The sequence below is a fragment of the Pan paniscus genome, chromosome 8 (genome assembly GCF_029289425.2).
Source record: "Pan paniscus chromosome 8, NHGRI_mPanPan1-v2.0_pri, whole genome shotgun sequence".
Taxonomy (NCBI): domain Eukaryota; kingdom Metazoa; phylum Chordata; class Mammalia; order Primates; family Hominidae; genus Pan; species Pan paniscus.
In genome coordinates this window covers 45,759,618-45,783,712 of record NC_073257.2, presented here as the reverse complement: position 1 = coordinate 45,783,712, position 24,095 = coordinate 45,759,618, and positions in this window count along the sequence as shown.

The following is a 24,095-nucleotide window of genomic DNA, read 5'->3' as shown; positions in this document are numbered from 1 at the left end:
TGGCCCTCAGCCCAGATCTGAGTGAGAACCTCTGGGGCTGGACCTCAGGGCGCACTTATTTAGACACTGCAGATGTTCCTGATGTGGGCTCCAGGCTGGGGACTCCCGTAGACACACAGAATGGGATAAGAGAACCAGAAGAAGCAGCTCACCATACAGAGGGAAGAAGAGAAGAGTGGGGAGAACCCAGGGAGGGAAGTAATGAATGTATGTCTTCATTCCACACTTTTGTTTTGTTTTGTTTGAGACAGAGTCCAGGCCAGGCTAGAGTGCAGTGGTGCAATCTCGGCTCACTGCAATCTCCGCCTCCCCGGTTCAAGGGATTCTCCTGCCTTAGCCTCCCAAATAGCTGGGATTATAGGCACGCACCACCACACCTGGTTAATTTTTGTATTTTTAGTAGAGACGAGGTTTCACCATATTGGCCAGGCTGGTCTCAAACACCCAACCACAGGTGATCCACCCACCTCAGTCTCCCAAAGTGCTGGGAATACAAGCGTGAGCCACCGTGCCCACAGATGCTTATTGAGAGCCTGGAATGTCTCCTGGGTGCTGGGACTATGGCAGTGAGCAAAACAGATTTAAAAATCCCCATTCCTGTGGAGATGATGGGTCTTGATCTCTCTGTATATCTTCACGATTGGTGGAGAAGTAAAGGAAGAGAAGTGCTATGATTCGAATGTCTGTCCTGTCTGAACCCCATGTGGAAATTTGATCCCCAATGTGGCAGAGTTGAGAGGAGGGGCCTTTAAGAGGTAACTGGGTCATGAGGACTCTGCCCTCATCAGTGGATTAATCCATTCATAGATTAATAGGTTGATGGATTAGTAAATTATCATTGGAATGGAGCTGCTGGCCTTACAAGAAGAGGAAAAGGCCGGTCGCAGTGGCTCACACCTGTAATCCCAGCACTTTGGGAGGCTGAGGTGGGCAGATCATGAGGTCAGGAGATCGAGATCTTCCTGGCCAACATGGTGAAATCCCTTCTCTACTAAAATAGAAAAAAAAATTAGCCAGGCATGGTGGCGGGCGTCTATAGTCCCAGCTACTTGGGAGGCTGAGGCAGGGGAATCTCTTGAACCCAGGAGGCGGAGGTTGCAGTGAGCCGAGATTGCACCACTGCACTCCAGCCTGGCGATAGAGCGAGACTCCATCTAAAAAAAAAAAAAAAAAAGGAAAAGAGACCTGAGTCAGGACACTCAGCCTCTCACCATGTGACACCCTGTGCCACCTCAGTCCCCACCAGCTATCAACCATCAATCTTGGACTTCTCAGACTCCATAAGTGTAAAAAATACATTTCTTTTCTTTACATATTACCCAGTTTCAGGTATTCTGTTATAAGCAACAGAAAACGGACTAAGACAGGAAAGGGTAACTAAGGGCAAGGAACAGCAGTGGAGTAAAATGAGAGAGGCAGAAGAGGTGGATGGAGAATGGCTTCACCGAACACGGATGGAGGGGAGATGATGCATGAGGGGAGCATGAGGAAGCTGGAGACGGGGGCTTGTGCTGAAGGTGCTGGAGAGAATATTGCCAAGAAGAGGAGGAAGAGCTGAAGGGACAGGGAGTTTAAGATGTGGGCTCCAAAACACGGTGTAGATGATGACAAGTTCCAGGTTGTGACCCTGGGATGCTGCGTTGGAGTGGAGGTCAAGTTCTGGTGGGGCAGCAGCAGCTTTCAGACTGCGAGAGTCCATGACTTGCCCATCTACTGAAAAGGAAGTAACCGCCCCCTGCACAGCCTTGTTTTTGTGCCTTCTACCTACGTTACCAGCTGTGAAATAAAACTAACCGTTGTTACCACTTCAAGCACTTGGGGTTTGTTTTGTTTCTTTTTGAACTGAAGTAACCATAGGTACCTGGTAACCATGGATAGATAAGTGTGTATCTGAGTTTCCCTCTGAAAACCAAGCTGTTGATGGATTTCCTTGACAAAGTGTATTCTTTCCTGTAACTAATATTAAATCTAAAAAAAAAATGAAATTGCTAGAAAAGTACCCATTTATGTTATGCTTTATTCCTCTAGTTAACTGATAGGGTGATTTTTTTTTTTTTTTTGAAACAGAGTTTCGCTCTTGTTGCCCAGGCTGGAGTACAATGGCGCCATCTCAGCTCATTGCAACCTCTGCCTCACGGGTTCAAGCAATTCTCCTGACTCAGTGTCCTGAATAGCTGGGATTACAGGCATGCGCCACCATGCCCAGCTAATTTTGTATTTTTACTAGAGACTGGGTTTCTCCACATTGGTCAGGCTGGTCTCAAACTCCCAACCTCAGATGATTTGCCCATCTTGGCCTCCCAAAGTGCTGGGATTACAGGTGTGAGCCACCACACCTGGCGGTGATTTTTTTTTAATACAGGAATTTCAGGCTTGGTCTGGGGAAAATGTATAAACAAAAATTCCCTGAAATATGCAAGTTTACTATTATGATTTGCCCTGAAAATAATATGCTGATCAACTCTATGCTCTTTTTCATGTATATTTGTTAAATTCTGGTTCTTAATTACAGCTTCGCATCACAAACAATGGTTACGTAAGTGTTTTGTTGTGTTTTGCTTTGCTTTGCCTTATTTTACAAATTTGATTGTGGTTTCTGAAAAGCCTTGAATTATTTCAAGGAGTTATTTATTCGTGTAGATGAATATCTCTATCCAATAGACCTGGAAGCTGATACTAAAACGGCTGACCAAAAGATAGATGCATTTGTGACCCTTGTCTCCCCAGAAGAGACAAATTCTGGGAGGACCAAATTTATGATCACAACAACCTTTGGTGCCGGCCTTTGTGCAATTTCCTTGCTAGGGCTGTGTGACCTCTCTCATAGCGACCCAGCTAAGGGGAGGGTCCCTATATGTGTGGGCACCAGCACATAGCGGAATTGAGAGACTTGTGTTTGCATCTTGGGGCTGCCACTTTGTAAGTAGAAAGGCTTTGGTTTCCTCAATTTCACAATGAGATTAGAATATCCTTTTCCTCCCTCACTTCTCCAATAATCTGGATGCTATGCAAAGAGATCAAGTCCCATCACCTCCATCATAACAGGGACTTTTTGTTTAAATTTGTGTTGTTCTCTACCATAGTCGCAGCACCCAGGAGAGTGATGGACACGGGAAAGGCTCTCCTAAACAGCTGCTGAATGAATGCATGCATTCATTACTTCACTCTTCTGGTTCTCCCCACTCTTCTCTCCTTCCCTCTGCATGAGTGAGCGGCTCCTCCTCTTCTCCCACCCATACTGTGGACTTCCAGGACCTCCAATCCTGAGTGAGCATCAGGATGACTTAGGGTTGGGCTGAGGGCCGGGAGTGGGAGGAGCCAGGTTTACAAGCTCATGTCCCTGATTAGACTGGGAATTCCTTGAGGGCAGGGACTGAGTCTCTGGGAGTTCTCACCTCCTGGCTCCCAGCACCTGTTCCGTAAATGCAAAGTGTCGCCCAGAGAAAGTACGCACTCGGCATCTATGGGTCTACTCCTCAGACTGTCTGACTCTGAGACTTGTTAGCTCTTGCAGTCCACAGAAGCACTTTACCCAGGTTCCTTCAAAACATCTCCTATCAAGGAGTTTCATCCGGACTTCTGAGGACCTGGCTTGAGGGAAGGAAGGGGGAATTCCTGACTTCAACATTCCTCACTGCTCTGGACATAAGAGTTCACTTCTGGGGGCACAGGCACGCCCAGCCTCTCCTCTGCTGATGCAGAAAGTGGAGCCGTATTTCACGTTTTGTTCAGGCCCCTCACCCCCAGGGGCCCACAGCCTGGCAATCAATCCCAAAGCCTCTTGCACCGCTCCTCCTAGATGGCCCTAGGACCTCAAGTTTTGAGGGAACAAACATTCTGGTCCAGTACCCTAGAGAACCCGAGTCAATATGGTAGCATGTATGTGGGCCCAACTAATCCTGGGAAACAAAGTTCGTCCCTATGATGAGCATAATTTTCAGAAGGAAGATAGTATATTTTGTAGGAAAGAGCATGGGGTTTGGAGGCCCGGGACTTTGGTTTATGATCTTACGATCTGTCTCCTCTTGCTAGTTTTGTGACCTATGGTGACTCACTTAGCTTCTCTCACTTGTAGATCTGACATCTGCAAAGGAGCATATTAAGCATAGCCACCTCCAGAGTTTTTGTTAGATGAATCAGAGCACAGATCCGTCTCCCTGACTGGTTGCTAATTAATCTGTGTTGCTAATTAACCTTCCCTCCCCTGCAATCCATACCCCAAGCCCTTGGTCATATCACTGCATTGTCCAACAGAAAGGAAGTGTAAGAAATATGGATTCTTCTTTTAAACCCTGATAAATTACTTAATGGAAGGTGGAGGAGGTTAGGTCTGTTCTGGGTTGAAATGGGTTTTCATGAGTGAGTTGCAGATCACTTAGTCCCCCATCCCTCCCTCAGTTTCCCCTGGAGAGGCTGCACTCCAAGCATATACCTGTCTCCTATCATGTGGAATCCAAGTCAGCTCTTCGTTTCACATTAGCAGGCTTTCTCTTCAAAACACCCCCACTTTGCTACTACATGACCCCCTCTTATACAGAGGAGTTTGCCACAAATTACTCATCAACATGGGTCTGGGCACATAATTGCTTCATCTCCCAGGCTTGGCACATCTGTGTAAATAGTTTTGATTAGTTTCAGTCTCACTTAATAGTAACAGTTGTGTGGGCCAAGGGAGGTTAGGCTTGATCTTAGACTAAACCAATTAGCAGCAAGGCTCCCACTCCCCCGTCTTTCTGCCCCACCCCTGCATCAATGCCTGCATTTGTAGCAGTGAACAAATCTCTAAGGTGATTGTGCCAAGTTCTAAGCCGGGACTTTCAAAGACTTGCCTGGGTACTGCCGCCTCTGCACATAAACTTTGAGAGCACTGTCCAGTCTGGACTGAGCCTAGCTACCTCTGCTATAAGTCACCTTTAATGTAAGTTGCTCTTTTGGGGGCTTCCATAGTTTAAATATGTTGAAAGTTGGCCTCTAACGTGAGCTTCACCCAGTAGAGCCAAGTTGCATGGTTTATAAAAAATGTTATTTCAGTTATGTGATATCCTTTAAACACAGAAATGCACTGAAAATGGGCCGGGCATGGTGGCTTATGCCAGTAATCCCAGCACTTTGGGAGGTCAAGGCAGATGGATCACTTGAGATCAGGAGTTTGAGACCAGGCTGACCAACATGGTAAAACCCCACCTCTACTAAAAATACAAAAATTAGCTGGGCGTGGTGGCAGGTGCCTGTAATCCCAGCTACTTGAGAAGCTGAGGCAGGAGAATCACTTGAACCTGGGAGGCGGAGGTTGTGGTGAGCCAAGATCATGTCACTGCACTTCAGCCTGGGTGACAGAGTGAGACTCCATATCAAAAAAAAAAAAAAAAGAAAGAAAAGAAAAGAAAAAAGAAACACACCGAATATGTAAAAGCTCCCAATTTTAGCTCAGTGGTTACTTGGCAGATATCAACCCAATGACCACAACCAAGGAGGATTGATTATTTTAGATTCAGGAGGTACATATATTTGTTTGTTACATGGGTATATTACATACCAGTGGGGATTGGGCTTCCAGTGTCCCCAATATACCAATAGTGAACATTGTACCCAACAGGTAAGTGCTCAACCCTTGTCCTTCTTCCATCCTCTCTGCTTTTGGAGCCCCCAGTGTCTATTATTTCCATCTTTATGATCATTTGTACCCATTGTTTAGTTCCCACTTATAAGTGAGAACACGCGGTATTTGGTTTTCTGTTTTTCAGTTAGTTCACTCAGGATGATGGCCTCCAGCTCCATCCACATTGCCGCAAGAATGGTATATATAAACCATGGAATACTACACAACCATAAAAAGAATGAAATCATTATTTTCATTAGTATTCCATGGTGTATATAGACCACATTTTCTTTATCCAGTCAACCACTGATGGGCACTCAGCTTGGTTCCGTGACTTTGCTATTGTGAATAGTGCTGCAATAAATAGGTATATTATTTATATGGTCTCTTTTCCTTTGGGTAGATACCCACTCATGCACTCATAGGATTGCTGGGTTGAGTGGAAGTTCTATTTTTAGTTCTTTGAAAACTCTCCATACTGTTTATCACAGAGTTGAGCTAATTTACATCCTCACCAACAATGCGTAAGTGTTCCCTTCTCTCCACATCCATGCCAACATCTGCACAACCAAGGAGGATTTAGCAAGAGGATTTTATTCCTTGCAACTAGTAACAAGAACACCTGGGATAACTCCCAAAGCAGTGCCTCCTCGAGCTGGGGGCTAGGTCCGGTTTTATAAGGATAGGGTAATAAGGTGTGATCTGATTGGATTTCACAATGAAGTGATGCCAAAAGCCATGATCTGACTAGATCCTGCCATGAGATGATGCCAGGGCTCGATCTGATTGGATCCTGATCCTGCCATGCAGTGTCCGCTTCTTATTTCAGTCCCCACTCCTCAGTCCAAGCACTTAGGTTCCCCTGTGGTTTCATGCCTTGGCTCATCAGGGCATGCTCATGATCTTCAACCTGGGAGTCCCAGGCAACTGAAAAACAAATCACAACTTTGTTACATAAAAGTTGAAACAGATTGGTCTGGTCCAGCTACAGCACTGGCAATAGTGGAGCCATGGGCTGTGTGTCAGCTGGCAGATGAGCTGGCAGATGATCTGGAAATTAAGGTGGCTGTTTTGCCACCCCGTCTCTTTGAGCTGGTGGAGCCTCTAAGCTGGGACTCTGAGCAGAATCTAGAAATGACTGGTTATCTCCTGTTCACTGATACTCGTTGACTGGAAAATATTACTGGGTACTGAACTGGCACAACTCTGCCTTGAAATGACTCAACCTGCATGAGTGGGGTGAGTCATCGCCCTCTGCCACCTTACAGCACAGGCCCCACGTGTTGGTTTTCATTACCCTGCATAAGGTCCAGGCCTCATTCAAGTAGGACTCCAAGGCTGCCTGTCCTCACTTCCTCCATTAGGAAAGAGGTGACGAAGGTGGATAACAATTTTACCACCTGGGGATGTGAATTTCTGCCTTCTATTCGTCATTCCTGACATAGGTTTGGCAAGTCTGTGGATGCCTTTGCTCCTTGCTCGCAGCTAGAACTGAGAATCCTAACAGCCAGAGAGGTTATTATTTTTCTTATGTTGTCACTAGATTCCAGCTCTGAAATTGCAGGTAATTATCTCTCAATGACCAGCATGCCATCTTTCTCCTCTCTATTTTACACCCAAGCAGGCAGGATGGTTGCTGTATGGTGCATTTTTATTTAATTAGCTAAAGGGCTTGGATCTGCTTCTGTTACCCATAAATTAATGCCCATTGCAGCATGCCATGTTTATTAGTCATGGTGTGGGATTAGATGTCAAGAAGAAGAGCTTCGTCTTCATCACTGGGCATTGTCCTGTCCAAAGAAAGCAAATGGTTGAAGAGACCAAAAACAATCTGGAAATCCTGTAAGTAGCATCACATAAGCAAAGCAAAGTAGGCTTTGGCAAAGGGAACACATTCAGTCCCCTGCTGAGAAGAGCCACTGCTGAGCTGAAAGCCCCCATAGCTCTGTTAAAAGTGAGTTAAGGATCTAGAACCAGAAATACCATTTGACCCAGAAATCCTATTACTGGGTATATACCCAAAGGATTATAAATCATTCTACTGTAAAGATACATGCACACTTATGTTTACTGCAGCACTGTTCACAATAACAAAGACTTGGAACCAACCTAAATGTCCATCAATCATAGACTGGATAAATAAAATGTGGCACACATACACCATGGAATAATGGACAGCCATAAAAAAGAATGAGTTCATGTCCTTTTCAGGGACATGGATGAAGCTGGAAAGCATCATTCTCAGCAAACTAACACAGGAACAGAAAACCAAACACCACATGTTCTCACTCATAAGTGGAAGTTGAACAACGAGAACACATGGACACAGGAAGGGGAACATCACACACTGGGGCCTGTTAGGGGGTGGGAGGCTAGGGGAGGGACAGCATTAGGAGAAATGCCTAATGTAGATGACATTGATGGCTTCAGCAAACCACCATGGCACGTGTATACCTATGTAACAAACCTGCATGTTCTGCACATGTACCCCAGAACTTAAAGTATTTTTTTAAAAAAGTGAGTTAGGGCACTATAGGAACTGGGCAGGACACACAGCCCAGCCTGGTGGAGTGAACCATGAAGGTGATCCTTGAGTTGAAGCCCAAGATTTAGTAAGAGTTGGCCAGGTGGAGGGTGTGAGCCTACCATTCAGAGGGAGTAGACACATGAACACAGGAGAGAGAAACTGCAGGTGGCGCAGTAGAACTGCAGAGGGGAGAATGGCACCCTGGGTTCTAGAGGGCAAGGCAGCACTGGATCAGGAAGGTCTTACATGATGTGCATGAAGGATTTTAAGCAGCAGAGCGGCATGATCAGAAGTGCAGTTTCTAAAACTTATGCTGGTGGAAGAGAGGAAGAAGGCAAGAGTGAAAGTAGAGAACCCAGTAGGGAAGCCAGGAAAGAAATGCGGACAGTGGCTGGGCTCTGTGTCTCATGCCTATAATCTCAGTGCTTTGGGAGGTGGAGGCAGGAGGATTGCTTGAGCCCAGGAGTTTGAGACCATCCTGGGCAACATACCAAGACCTCATCTCTACAAAAAATAAAATAAAGAAATAGCTGAACTGGTGGCACATGCCTGTGGTCCTAGCTACTAGGGAGGCTGAGGTGGGAGGATTGCTTCGAGGCTGCAGTAAGCTGTGATTGTGCCACTGCACTTCATCCTAGGCAACAGAGTGAGATGCTTGCTTAAATAAAAAAAAAGAAGAAATGTGGATAATAGAAACCTAGGCAGTGGTGGTAACAATGGAAAGAGACAGAGCAGACAGATGTGGGGGACAGTGTGGGGCAGGGGATGTACTGTCTTTGAGGTTGGTCATCTGGGAGAACATCAGAGCCACTCACTGCAACCAGACACCCAGGAAGGGGAGCAGGTCGGCAGAAGAGGGCACGGGAAAGAAAGATGGAATGATGGCATGTTTTGTTTAACCCAGGTTGAACTTGAAGCCTTCCTGTCATATACAGTGTGCACCCATGTGGACTAGTCGCACGTGTTCAGGTAACTGTAACACCCTCTGTGCCCCATGTGACCCTTTCTGCCACCCCTACTGGGGACACAGAAGGAGAAACTGTAGTTAAGTGCAGTGTGAGACTGGGGAAACTGATCAGCTGTGATCTAAAGCAGGGATCCTCAACCCCCCGGGCCATGACAGGTACCAGTCTGTAGCCTGTTAGGAACTAGACCAAACAGTAGAAGATGAGGGGTGGGCAAGCAAGGGAAGCTGAGCTCCGCCTCCTGTCAGATCAGTGATGGCATTAGATTCTCACAGGAGTGCAAACCCTATTGTAAACTGTGCACACGATGGATCTAGGTTGCATGGCCCCTTATGAAAATGTAATGATAGACCAGGCACGGTGGCTCATGCCTGTAATCCCAGCATTTTGGGAGGCCGAGGCAGGTGGATCACAAGGTAAAGAGATCGAGACCATCCTGGCCAACATGGTGAGACCCCGTCTCTACTAAAAATACAAAAATTAGCTGGGTGTGGTGGCATGCGCCTGTAGTCCCAGCTACTTGGGAGGCTGAGGCAGGAGAATCGCTTGAACCCAGGAAACGAAGGTTGCAGTGAGCCGAGATCATGCTACTGCCTGGTGACAAAGTGAGACTCCGTCTCAAAAAAAAAAAAAGAAAGAAAGTGTAATGATAAATGAAATGTGCTTGAATCATCCCAATACCATTTCCTGTCCCTCTCTGTGGAAAAATTGTCTTCCACAAAACTGGTCCCTGGTGCCCAAAGGTTTGGGGACTGCTGATCTAAAGCATTCTCTGAATTCACATCAACACTCACAAAATGCATTTGTGCTCATAGAAATGCTATATGGTTCATGAGAAGAAAAAGATAACAATCTTTTAACTCCAATTTAAAGGACTATAATCAATTTTTTAAAGGTCTATGAAGGAAAAGCTATAGCCCCATTATAAATTCTGAAAAGAGCCAACTGGTCATGATCCGTTTTGCTACTGAGTAAAAGTATCAAGATTCAGGTAGTTAAGCAATAACAATGAAGAATGCCTACTCTGTGAAAAGGCACCGGGAGATACAGAGATATCTATGACGGCTCACATCCTCAAAGTATTTGTCATTTTAAAGGGCATTCATGAACAGCAATAGCTATAACTAAAGGTATCTATTTCATAAATAGTGTTAGCTAACTATCGGCAATACGCCAGGGTGAGGAAGACTAATTCTTATTTATTTATAGAAAGATAGGATCTCGCTATGTTGCCCAGACTGGTCTTGAAAGCCTGGCCTCAAGCAATCCTCCTGCCTCGGCCTCCCAAAATGCTGAGAGTAAAGGATTGAGCTGCCACATCTGGCCTGGGGAGATTAGTTTTGATTGAGTTGTGAGAAACCATGAGTGGCTTCACGGGCCTAAAGTCATGTTAGCCTAGGATGCTCTATGAATCCCCCAAGACCTGGCCTTGGAGGACAAGTAGGATTTCACCTAAATTCCACATGGGGTTTTCTTGCCATCATGAGATAAGAAGGTCACAGTCAAGTCTCAAGCATACACAGCATGTCAAACCATATGAAACAGCCATTTTTATAGGTAAAAGATGGTTGAATATTGAACAATTTCATAGAGTTCAATCTAATAATCCAGCTTTATCTGAATTTAGAATTCCTAATATGAGCTGGGGCTCCCACAACCTCCTGCAGAGGCTTGGCTTGTGGTCACCATAAGCATCTTCACATCAGCTGCTGAAGGAGCAACATTCCACAGAGCCCACTCTTTTCCCAGACCAAATTTACAAGGTTTGAAAACTAGACATTTTGCACAATGCATTGGTGCTGTCTGCCTCCCTCCCGGGGCTCCCAGTCTGTGAACATTAAAAGAAAATCAATAGGATTAGGTCATGTTTTTGATGGCACGTGCACCTGACAGGCCTCGCATCTTAAATTCTCGCTAAAATAAAAGCTCTTAACCCTCTGCAGCTTCTGGGGGATCCACATTAACTTCTCATTCAACCTTTCCTGGAGTAGATTAATCACAAGAGCCGCACCATTATCCCAGCCCTACTTTGCTGAAACTCGCCCAGTGTTGGAAAACTCAGTTTGAACCCAGTCCTGCACCCCAAAGGAGAATCCTCTAAGGCTGGGCTGAGTCAGTCTTTTTGAAGTACACATGCTCTTTGGAGCTGACTGATTGCTGGCACTGTCAAGTGATGAGGATGTCATGATTCCCCGAAGCTGGGGTCATGAACCCAGAGCATATTTTAAAAATGAATTAGAAAACCATTTCAACATCCGTGTGGACGTGAGGAGAAAAATTTGTTGATAAATAATTTAAGTGGTTACATGTTGGCCCTGCCCCAGGACTGTGGACACAACCACAGCATGAGGATGGGATTATTGTGCACAGTATATTAAAATTCACCCCACAGATGGCTTTCTATTTTTAAGGAAGAGCCTTATTCCAGAGTTAGAAAGAAGAATGCTTTGGAAACCCAAAGATCTCACAAGCATTTTCAGACGTTACTTCATTGACTTCTGCAGCCCCCTGAATGGCTGTAGTTTGGAGACGTTTGAATGCTCCGGCAGAGGGTGGAGGTGGCCGAGGCCTCACCCCTGCATTGGCAGATACATGCCTTGCAGAGGATGACACACACTCCATGACCACTTTAGAAAAAAGACTGCCTCAGCAGCTTGGCACAGGATCGCCAGCTTCTTTCCTTCTGTCCCCACACTGCCAAGTGTGGGCAGAAGAGAAAAAGAAAAATACTTACTAGAGCCGACTCAGCAATCAGAGAGTTTGGTGGTGTGGAAGTGCTGAGACGTCCCTGGGACCCCATCAAAAAGAAAGCACCCTGGGTGGGCTGGCTAGAGCATTTGGAGGGAATTCCAAGCCCTCGGTCATCATTTCAACTAGATCAGCCCCGATCACATCTTCCTAAACTGTAATCCAACTTCCTCCCTCTCCTCAAGAGGAGACAGCCCCAAGGGGGTGAAGGGACCTTTCTAAGGGCACAAAGTGAAACAGTAGAAAGCCAGATCTCTGGGTTCCAAAAACCTGGGGAGGGAAAATTGAGCTAGCAGGAGAAAGGAGAGAACCAGAGAAAAAAGAGAAGATGAAAGAAAAAAGTGCAGAAAGTGAAAATAAAGAGTTGCAAGTGTAGGATACTTTTGTGTCCCCACCCTCATGCACTTCCATGTGGCCTGACTGGCCACCAGGTGGGGACTTGCATCTTGGAAGGTGCCTCAAGGAGAGGCCTAAAATTTGGTCACTGCTCTTGTAGAAAGGGAAATCTCGGGAACTGAGGACCACACGTGCCCCAGGCACTGTGCACACGTGGTCTTTTTCAATGAAACTCAGGCCACGTGGTGGCTCACGCCTGTAATCCCAGCACTTTGGGAGGCCGAGGCAGGTGGATCACTTGAGGTCAGGAGTTCCAGACCGTCCTGGCTAACATGGTGAAACCCTGTGTCTACTAAAAATACAAAAAAATTAGCCGGGCGTGGTGGTGGGCACCTGTAGTCGCAGCTACTTGGGAGGCTGAGGTAGGAGAATGGCGTGAACCTGGGAGGCAGAGCTTGCAGTGAGCCCAGATCGCGCCACTGCACTCGAGCCTGGGCGACAGAGAGAGACTCCATCTCAAAAACAAATATATATATATATATACAAAAATTAGCTGGGCTTGGTGGTACATGCCTGAATCCCAGCTACTTGGGAGGCTGAGGCACCAGAATCATTTGAACCTGGGAGGCGGAAGCTGCAGTGAACGGAGATCATGTGATTGCACTCTAGCCTGGGCAACAGCACAAGAATCTGTCAGAAGGAAGGGGAAGGAAGGGAAAGGAGAGGAAAGAAAGGGAAAGGGAGGAAAGGGAGGGGAAGAGGGTGGAGGGGAGAGGAGTGGGAAAGGAGGGGAGGGGAGGACGGGAGGGGAGGGGAGGGGAGAGGGAGGGGGGAAGGGAAGTGGGTGGGGGAGAGAGGGGGAGGGGAGGGAAGGGAAGGGGGTAGGGGAGGGAGGGGGAGGGGAGGGGAGGGGAGGGGGAGGGGAGGGGGAGGGGAGGGGAGGAGGGAAGGGAGGGGAGGGGGTAGGGGAGGGGAGGGGAGGGGAGGAGGGAAGGGAGGGGAGGGGAGGGGAGGAGGGAAGGGAGGGGAGGGGAGGGGAGGAGGGAAGGGAGGGGAGGGGAGGGGAGGAGGGAAGGGAGGGGAGGGGAGGGGTAGGGGAGGGGAGGGGAGGAGGGAAGGGAGGGGAGGGGAGGGGAGGGGAGGGGGGAAGGGAGGGGAGGGAAAGGGGAGGGGGAAGGGAGGGGAGGGGAGGGGAGGGGGGAAGGGAGGGGAGGGAAGGGGGAGGGGGAAGGGAGGGGAGGGGAGGGGGGAAGGGAGGGGAGGGGAGAGGAGGGGAGGGGAGGGAAGGGAAGGGAAGGGAAGGGAAGGGAAGGGAAGGGAAGGGAAGGGAAGGGAAGGGAAGGGAAGGGAATCAGTCCCTATTTTGTAAACAACTGAACTGCTGCTGCCATGTACTGGGTTTTTGAGGCAGAGACCCCCTCCCTTCCCAACGCTCATGCTCCTCTGCATTGTAAGCACCCAGGATCTTTGCCCGCCAGTGCAGGGAGCACAGTGGAAGGGTTGTGGAGCAAAGTGGAGGATGTCTGCGTCCAAGTCCACATGGTGTTATTATTTCTTTTTGTGATTCTAAACAAGAATCTTCCATTTAGCTTAAAACAACCAAATAAGGCAGCTGAGAGGAAGGTAACATTATCTTTTTCAGTATCTTAACCCTAAATGTCCTTTTATTTCCCTGGAATAGAATGTGGATTTTTGGATTTGTTTTTAGCAGGGAAGGGGAAAACATGGGGGTAATGTTGCTTTGTTTTCTTTCTCTCTCTCTCTCTTTTTTTTTTTTTCAGATGGAGTTTCACTCTTTCATCCAGGCTGGACTGGTGCAGTGGCGTGATCTCAGCTCCACCTCCCAGGTTCAAGTGATCCTTCCACCTCGGCCTCCTGAGTAGCTGGGTTTACAGGCACCATGTCCTGCTAATTTTTTTTGTATTTTTAGCAGAGATGAGGTTTCACCATGTTGGTTAGGCTGGTCTCGAACTCCTTACCCCAAGTGATCTGCCCACCCCAGCCTCCCAAAGTGCTGGGATTACAGGCATGAGCCACCACACCTGGCCACGTTGTTTTGTTTTCAATTGAGCTGTGGATGGTAAAGATTTCCTGGACTTACTGAACTTGAAGGAACGCACAGCACTGTCTAAAAGCCTGTGCCTGATTCAGAGGCACTAAAAGAGGCTGTGGGTGATGGGGTGGCATCAGCCAGTGGGGTGGGGTGGCAGAGGGCACGTGGCACCAGTCCCCAGCAGAACCTCCCATATCCTGCTGCTGCCCACCTCCTCTGGGGCCACAGACGGTATTTCTCCTGCGGGTAGGTGAGTAAAATGTATGGTTTAGAAATGAGGATGAATAGCAAAGAGAAAGTCCTTGAACATCTAGCTGAGGGTGGCTGCCAGGGGTGAGGGTGTGGGAGATGGGCATCATGGTTAAGAGGAACCCTGAAATAAAACATGCCGTCTTGCTTTGCTTGCTAATTATTTCTCCTCTGTGACTCCCAAACTAGTATGTTGTCCCTGAGGTCAAGAGTCATCCGACTGATGCTTGAGCCCAGGAGTTTGAGGCTGCAGTGAGCTATGATTGCACCACCACCACCGCACTGCAGCCTGGATAACAGAGCTGAGACCTCATCTCTAATAAATAAGTAAATATTTTTTAAAAAAATTATTTTAAAGAGTCATCTGATTGACAGTCCTCTTTTCTGGAACTGCAAAGCACAGGCCCAGGCAGCCCATCTTCCCCCAGAGTGAGCATAAGTTTACAGAGATCTAGGTGTAGCTTAAGAGCCCAGAGAACAAGAGACAACTTGAAAGTCTTTAAGTCCCTAGCAGGCAGGAAATGTGAGCTTATCTTCTATTCCTCATGCGGCCTGGGCAGAACAGACACACACACAGGATGTGACCAACACAGATCTATGCACTCGTTCTTGGGAACGGCTGAGCAGAAGAGCCATGTTTCCCGGAAGCCTGCTTTCAGCCCAGAGAAAACTCCAGAAGGGTCAGCTACACCCTACTCTCCTCCGGCTTGAGAAGGACTGGCTGACCCACCTCTTGCCCCGACTATGAATTCTGAACCGACTTCCTAAGAATATCTCAGATCTCAAGAGAGAAGTAGGGCACGGGCGAAGTCGGAAGCATGACCACATTCTCCTTTCATAGAAATGAGCAGGAAATGGAGGCAGGGACACAGCTTTTGGAAATAGGTCAAGCAGAGGGAATGGCTTGGAAAATCACCTTCCATTTGCCTTCAGAGGCTATTAAACATGAAAGGAAATTCCCAAAGCAAGAAGTGAGATATCCGCGCCTGTCAATCTCAACAAATACCCTAGATACTCAGCACTCTGTAGTGATTCCAGGGGTGATGGGCCCTGGCCAAGGGCAGGGGAAGAGAGAAACCACCCCTCACAATTCCTCTGTTCGTAGCATTACAGGCTTAAGGTCACACTCACAAGGTGACACACTCTATTTGAGCATTATTATTCATATCATACAAGTAACTTAGTAGGCATTCCCTGAATCTTCCTGGTGCTTTAAAAACAATGCCCACTAGTTTACACACTTTCTAGGAATGTATAAAGGAAGCCATGTCTGCTGATCAGCCGACCTCATGGCCTGTGGCGTTTAGCACGAAGCACCCCTCTCTGGCCCTGGAGAGGGCTTTCATTTTTGTGCCTCCCAAACTTGGCCATTCCTTTTTGGCATTGTCTTCAAGCTCTGGTTACCGGGCAGTGTGACTATTAATCTTGAATGAAATGAAGTCTCTGCCACTTCCATTTGAAAAAGAAATAGCTTTGCCTTTTCCATTTGATTCAACAGTATAAAATATTTATGATTCCTCTGGCACCTCCAACGCCCCCTCTCTCCCATCGATTCTCTCAGTCGGCACTAAGTGCTCACTTGGTGGCAAGTACTTCCTATCCATCAGGGACAGCCAGAGGATGACAACAGCCAGGAAGCCCAGCTGCTCCAGGACCGTCGGGTCACCAGAAAATCTTCTGCTGCTCCCTTGGGGGGCTCTTGTGAGTTTCCAAGCCCCCACAGCCACCCTGCAGAGGATTTTGCTGCTGTAGGCTCTGAGGTCCAGCTTTTCCACCTTACTTTCTTCCACTTGCGTGTTCCTTCTATAATCACACACAAGCACAACTGATACCTTTGGATCTTCTGTGACATGTAGGGCCAAGCCAGGGTAATTGGGAGCAGGGTTGGGCTGTAGGGGCTATAGCCGAACCCCAGAGGGCTCTGACCTCAAGGCTGCTTGATTAACCCACATGCAGCAGTTAGATTTCCCAGAGGGGAAAGCACCCAGTTGGTGTTCCTGAGGCTAACGAGAGGTTTTCCTCTTGCCTCTCAAAAGTGACTCCTAGGCTGGCTGAGGTGGCTCATGCCTGTAATCTCAACGTTTTGGGAGGCCGAGGCAGGAGAATCACTTGAGACCAGGAGTTTAAGACCAGCCAGGGCAACAGAGCGAGATGCCGTCTCTACAAAAAAACTTTTTAAATCAGCTGGACATGGTGGCAAACACCGATAGTCCCAGCTACTTGGGAGGCTGAGGCTGGAAGATCACTTGAGCCCAGGAGTTTGAGGCTGCAACGAGCTATGATTTCATTAGCTTACTCCAGTCTGTGCAACAGAGCAAAACCTCATCTCTTTAAAAAAAAAAAAATGACTTTTGTTCACTCCTTGCTGGTCCCCATACGATATCCCTGACCTCCTGATAGCAGTAATTCCTCTAGACTCACTCCCTGTTGTAGAAGTAGAAAATAGTGATGGGAATAATGGAAAACAGAATGATCTCAATTGAACAGAAGAAAGATACAGAGCTCCGTACATCTCTAAAACCTTCCATTCCTCAGTTCCTGGCTGTATAATGAGGATAGGGATGATAGCCACCATCCTGAGTTATTAGGAAGCTTATACGTTACAAAGCCTAAAACAGTGCCTGGCACTTAGAAAGTGCTAGTGAAGTGCTAGTGAAGGCCGGGCGTGGGGCTCATGCACTTTGGGATGCCGAGGTGGGCCAAGGTGGTCAGGAATTCGAGACCAGCCTGACCAACATGGTGAAACCTCGTCTCTACTAAAGATACAAAAATTAGCTGGGCGTGGTGGCAGGCGCCTGTAATCCCAACTACTCAGGAGGCTGAGGCAGGAGAATTGCTTGAACCCAGGAGGTGGAGGTTGCAGTGAGCCAAGATCGGGCCACTGCACTCCAGCCTGGACGACAGAGGGAGACTCCATCTAAAAAAAAAAAAAAAAAAAAAAAAAAGTGCTTAGTAAATATGAGCTAGCATTGTTGGTGTAATAGTTGTTAGTTTTATTTGGCCAGGCAATATCAGTTCCAGCCATCAGTAGCAGGGCTGGCTCTGGCCAGTGGCAGGAAAATGCAGTGAGCTGAAAGCCAGGAAACAAGGCAACTTCAATATGAAGGTAACTGCTGCCTCAGCCTGGAAGCTCCCTCTAGACTTCTTGCCATTAACCCAAAGACTAACCCTATGCTCCTAGACTTTGTATAATTCTCTACACACAGTAGGTGTTCAGTAAATGCTGAATGTATAGATTTATATCTCTCATTCCCTAAAACCTTATTTTCACATCTTCTCAGTGTCCTGAGTGTTCTCCATAAGAAAGACCTCTTTCTCTCCACCCACAGAACCTGCCATCAAAACATAATTGTCAGGGCTGGGCATGCTGGCTCACAACTGTAATCCTAACATTTTGGGAGGCCGAGGTGGGTGGATCATTTAAGATCAGGAATTCAAGACCAGTCTGTGCAACATGGTAAAACTCCATCTTTACTAAGAATACAGAAATTAGCCAGACATGGTGGCAAGAACCTGTAGTCGCAGCTACTCAGGAGGCTGAGGCAGGAGAATCACTTGAACGCCAGAGGTGGAGGTTGCAGCGAGCTGAGATCACGCCACTGCACTCCAGCATGGGCGACAGAGCAAGACTTCATCTAAGAAAGAGAGAAAGAGAGAGAGAGAGAGAAAAGAAAGAAAAAGAAAGGAAATTAATTGTTAGGTATCCCAAATTCCCAGAGTCCTGCAATTTGCCAACTGTATAACTGTACAGTGTTTTAACATAAGAGTTTTGGAGTAAGATAGACTTGGGTTCAAATTCTGGCTCTGATCCATCCTTGCTGTGTACCTGGGGCAAGCTATTTAGCCTCCAGAAGTCTCAGTTTCCCTATGTATGAAACGAGGGTAATAATAGTGACTGACTTGTAAAGTTGTAAGTCATAAAGTAGGGCTTTTAGAAGACATTGCAAGAAAAGAGATCAGCAAAGTGGGTGGCACACACTAATTAATTGCCCAATAAATGTTGATTATTATGGTCATTATTATTCATGAGTTAAGACACTAAAGCAGAGAACATTCGAGTTTTACTGAACCTTCTAGAGACAATCAAAATGGCAATTGGTGCTGAGCATTCTGTTCAGGCCACAGGGGGAGGTATGGTTGGAGAAGTGATTTTCTGGGCACCTTCTCCAGTGCTCATGATGGGGTGCTACCTCCTCTAGCCCTAACCAAGAAAAGCAAAGGAAAGAAAACTTTGCTACTGGGCTGGAGGGTAGATCGAGCTCATTTGGCCCTTCATGGTGCCAAGGGAGGCAGGATGGGAGAGGCAGAACAAATAGAAGACTGGTTCTGAGTGAAATGTGGTCACCCTGGCAGTGGGGACTGTTTCACTCATGAAGTTATTTTAGGTGGTAGCAGCAGGAGGTTGGTTTAAAGTAGCTTAATTGTATTGTCTGCCCTGAGAAAAATTCAAAAGCTGGAGAATATAAAAGAAATGATTAAAAGTCACTGTTAGTCACTGCTAACCTGGTACATCCCCCCCCTGAAATCTCATAAACAAACAGGCTGCTCTTCCAACGTCTACGGAACTGAAATGGTACCGCCCAGCCTCTCCGGGGTGGACCCTGAGAGAGGCATTCGCTGTGCATCTCCCTGATGTGAAACTTCTGGGCCCTCCTGGAAAGGGTTGAGCAAACACAGTTGTTTAATGCGGCTGCATTTGCCCACAGTGTCAGCATGCTTCTGCATTAGAATGTATTACACTCGGCCACGCTGGCGCTTTCTCCATCTGTTTACATTTAGAATGGGACTCGCTGCCAAAGATTAGGAATCCCAGTGCCCACAATCCAGAAAGCGCAAGCCAAGGGGTAGAAATAAAAACAAATTGAAAAACCACTTGTTGCTAGCTGGTTTTGTTGAATTCAGAAGGAGTAGGAATTTTTCCCTGGTGTGTTCAGTTCCAGAGAGGAGGACCTCAGTGGCCGAAAATCTGAACGGGCTTCACAGGGTCTCTCTCCAGGTACATGACCGTGACTCTGGGCTACATTCTCTGCAACACCAGACCATGAACTCTTCAAGGCAGGCAGGAGTATGCTGAATTCTTCTTGGTTTTCCCAGCATAGAGCCTGGTACTCGTGTTTAATAAATGCTGGTTGATGGAATGAATAAATGAGTTATACTCAGTAATTTGTGGGGTTTTTTTAACGTGGCTGCAAATTCTTTTGATTTGCACTGAGAAGTAAGATCAGCATCCCCTCCCTTTGAATCTGGAAACGGCTGTGGCTGCTTCCATCATCTTAGCTGAGCAGAAGTGGCTCCATGTAATTCCAAAGCAAAGCGATCAAAACCCACGCAGCCAACACCTGTTATCTTTTTGCTTTTTGATGCTAGCCATCCTAACAGGGATGAGGTGATAACTCATGGTAGTTTCGATTTGCATTTCTCTAATAATTAATGATATTGAACATCTTTTCATATGCCTGTTGGCCATTTGTATGTATGTGGAAAAATTGGAGTTGGTACACTGTTGGTGGGAATGTAAAATGGCATAGCCACTGTGGAAAACAGTATGAAGCTTCCTCAAAACATTAAAAATAGAACTGCCAAATGATCCAGCATTTCCACTGCTTGGTATATACCCCAAAGAATGGAAATCAGTACATCAAAGAGATAGCTACACTTCTATGTTGATTGTAGCATTATTCAAAGTAGCCAGGATAATAGAAACAGCCCAAGGGCCCAATGACAGAGAAATGGATACAGAAAACATGGTATATATGTACAGTGGAATAGCATTGAGTCTTTGAAAAGGAAGGAATTCTGCCATTTGTGAAAATATGGTTGAACCCAGAGGACAATGGGTATTCTAAGTGAAATAGGTCAGTCACAGAAGGATGAATACTGCATGATTCCACTTACATGAGGTATCTAAAATAGTGAAACCCATAGAAACAGAGAATACAATTGTAGTTGCCAGAAGATAGAGGGTAGGGAAATGGGGAGTTGTTCAATGAGTATAAAGTTTCAGTTATGCTAAATGAATAAGTTCTAGAGATCTGCTGTACAACATAGTATCTGTAGTTCACGGTACGGTATTACACATTTCAAGATTCATCAAAAAGCTAATCTCATGTTAAGTGTTCTTACCACAAAAAAAAATAAATAAATAAAGTGGTGGAACAAAAGAAAACTTTGGAAAGTGTTAAACATACCTGTTTCCTTGCTTGTGGTGATGGTACCAAGGGTATTTGCATATGTTCAAACTCCTCAAATTGTACACATTTAACATACACAGTTCTTTGTATATCAATGATACCTCAATAAAACTCTTTAAAAAAATAAGGTAAAACAAAAGTAGCCTTATGTTTTTTTTGAAAATGATTTCTTTTTTAAGAAAAAGGCCATGTGGCTTTCACATTTGCTCTTGAGGCCTGAACCACCACGTACCATGTCTAGCTACTCTGAGCTGCCCTGTTTAAGAAACCATGTGCAGTGAGGTCTTGACACTCCATAGAGAGAGGTGCCCGATATGACCCCAGGTGTTTGACATGTGAGCAAAGAAACCTACAGATGACTCTGGCCCCGTTGTGTAAGTTACCCCTAGATTTTTTAGTCTTCCCAGCTGAGGTCTCGCAGTCATTGTACAGCAGAGACAATCCATTCCTGCTGTATCCTGTCTGAACTCCTGACACACAGAATCCAAGAGCAGAAGAAAACGGTGCTTGTTTTACACCATGAAGTTCTGGGGTGGTCTGTACATGACAATAGGCAAATGTAACTTTCTTCAAGACTCCAGGCAGGAGAGCCATTGCAATGCTAGCCCCTTGTAGTTGGTAATAATTCCCACAGTCAGGAATTCGATCTTAAAAAAAACTTAAATTCCCTCTGCAATTGAAGCCCATTACATCTTAATTTATATCTGGAGAGTTGGTAACAGCTGATTCCCACTCTATGTTTTTCATTGGCCTTCACATATTTGAAGATGTTGAGTAAGTAGCTTTTCAGCTTCTTCTTCTTTGGGTCATATACTCTGAAATCTTTGTAGATCCTTTTATCTTCCTTTTACTTTGTATTTGTCACCCTCTAAAAACAGATGTCAACAGCTTGTGGAGAGACAGAAGATATAGTCATGAAATGAGAGTCTTAGATAAAAATAACAATTATTTTGACATCTAGGGCACTTTATAGTATGCAAAACATTTTCACCTGCCTTATTTCTGAATCCCCACAACTACCCAATGGCATCAATAAGACAAATGTTTATTACTATTTATTAAAGTTAAGCTCCTTTCTCGGGATCATACTTATTAATGGCTGAGCTGAAACTAGAAAACAAACCTCCTTGAATTGCAAGTATATGGACAAGGACAAAAAGAAAATTGAAAAGAATAAAATCAGCTGATGTGTCTGAATAGCAGATTATTTTCTCTCCAATGTTCCTTGATTGTAATTTTGCCTTTACAGTAAACAAAATCAGAACTTTTTTTTTAAAGCTGAGTCTTTATAAAGTGTTTGGGCAGGGTTGGAATATTTTGAAGTATGTAATTTTAAAATAAATAACTCAGATTGTAGGCACAACAGAAAACTACACAGTGAATGTTCTTCTCGCTACTTTCATTGACTTTGATTTTTCTGGTTCTAGAAAAATGGTAGAAAATTTGTTGTAGTCAGAATTAGAAATGAAAATATATTGAGTACCATTGTGTTGAGGTAAAATATTTGCATGCATTTATACTTAAATGCCAAATACAAGTGCGGCACATTGCATGAATAATGGAAGTGTTAGACCCTAAAGATGCCACAAGATTTTTTGAATACCACAGAATATCTCCATGGACCAGCCACTAGAATGAAAGTTCCACCTTTGTCCAGTTCTATGGTAGCAACAGAACATAGCAAGTTAAGGCATAATGGCCTCTGCTCTCTATAATAGGTATGGGCTCACGTTTATTTTCTATGTCAGGCCTTCTAGTGGGTATAATAAAGGTAGACACAATCTTTATTTCTATATGCTGACTAGACGCAAGGGAGAAGTAGTGACCCAGAAAAGACGAGTGGTGGGGGTGGAGTAGATGGTGAATAAGGTTTACAGTGATTCCTACTTAGTAAAGTTCAGTCACATTCTCAGGAGTGCATCTGTCTACAGCTGAGCTGAAACTAGAAGGCGAACAGTGAATAGAACAAGGATCAGAGGCTGTGCCACTGACACAGCAAACACTCCCATTTGTCCCTACAGTGTTCCACAAAAAACAAACCTGAAAAACTGTATTCAAATCTCTGGTGGGGGCCAGGGGTCCAAAAATCTGCATATTTAACCAGTATCCCAGGCAATTGGGGGCACACTAAAATATCTGTGTTCCTTCATGTCACCTGCTCAACAACTCAGAAGGTTGCAAAAAGTAATCCAAGACTCAGGGAGGTTCTGTCAAACAGTGCCTGGGAGAACCAAACTTGAGCCCTTCTGATGCCAGAAATAGACTGTGTTCTTCACTGCACATTGCCACAACCTGGTGGCAAGTCTTTACAATTCTCTGAGCCTTGGCCTCCTCTTGTGTAAAGTGAGAGGTTAGGATTTCTTTTGTGTTTGGTATTTGATCATGACCCGAGGTGAAAGAGTTGTCTGCATCCAAGACAGCTGGATACCAAGGTGCCATTTTGGATCAGAGAAACTTGCACAAACTCTGGGCCAAATGGTTTTACAGTGGTCTCTGACTCTCCCAGACTAATTTAAGATGTATCCCAGAACGATTAGCCTATGGCCCATTTATATCAAGATCCAGCTGAGTTCTAATTGGCACGAGCAACCGCTGGCACGGTACACACAAGTGCTTGCAAAGGTGATTGCCAACAGCCACCCAGCTGCAGCGGAGAGGATGTGGGCACAAACCCTTCAGATTAGGGTGTGTCACTTGAGACCAGGCCAGAGCCATCAAAGCACCCTGTTTTCCTCCACCCTTTCCGACTGCCCCAAGACTGGCACAGGGTTTAGTAAGAGCGAAAGTAACACTTGCCCATGTGGGGACCAACAGTCTTTTCTAGGTTGAGTTTTCTAACTTGAGTGAGGTGCCAGACAGAAAGATGCCACCAGAGAGATTTTGCTCCCCAGTATGCCATGCAGTAAAGCCTGGCCCTTATGGCCTGCCGGACAGCATTACAACAAGTGACAAGCGCACATTTACTGTCATGGCCTGACTGAAAATCCTTGTCGTCTTAATTTGTCATTCCGAAATATATGAAAACACCTACTTAGGCCACAAAGCCTTCTTTTTTGCCTAATGGTGTTCTAGAAATAAACTGGCAGTGAAGGATACTGCATTGTTACGGGGATGTTGTCAGTTGGTTTCGTTTATCCATTTATCAATGCCATTTTGCAAGAAATAGTCTCTGCTTTTGAGATGACACTTCATACATAACAGGGAGGGCGTGAGTTTTCCTTAACTGCCAGAACATTACATAATATAACATGTCACCAGGCCTCAAATGCAGCAGCAAAGACTCTGTATATAGGTGACTCCAGAGCCAACATGTGCTTAGCCAAAAAAAATGATTCAATGCCTTCAGAATGTGGGATGCAAAATGAGATTCTGCAGGAGTCAGGGGTCAATGGTGGGAGAGTGCGAGAAACAGATCTGACAGCTCCCA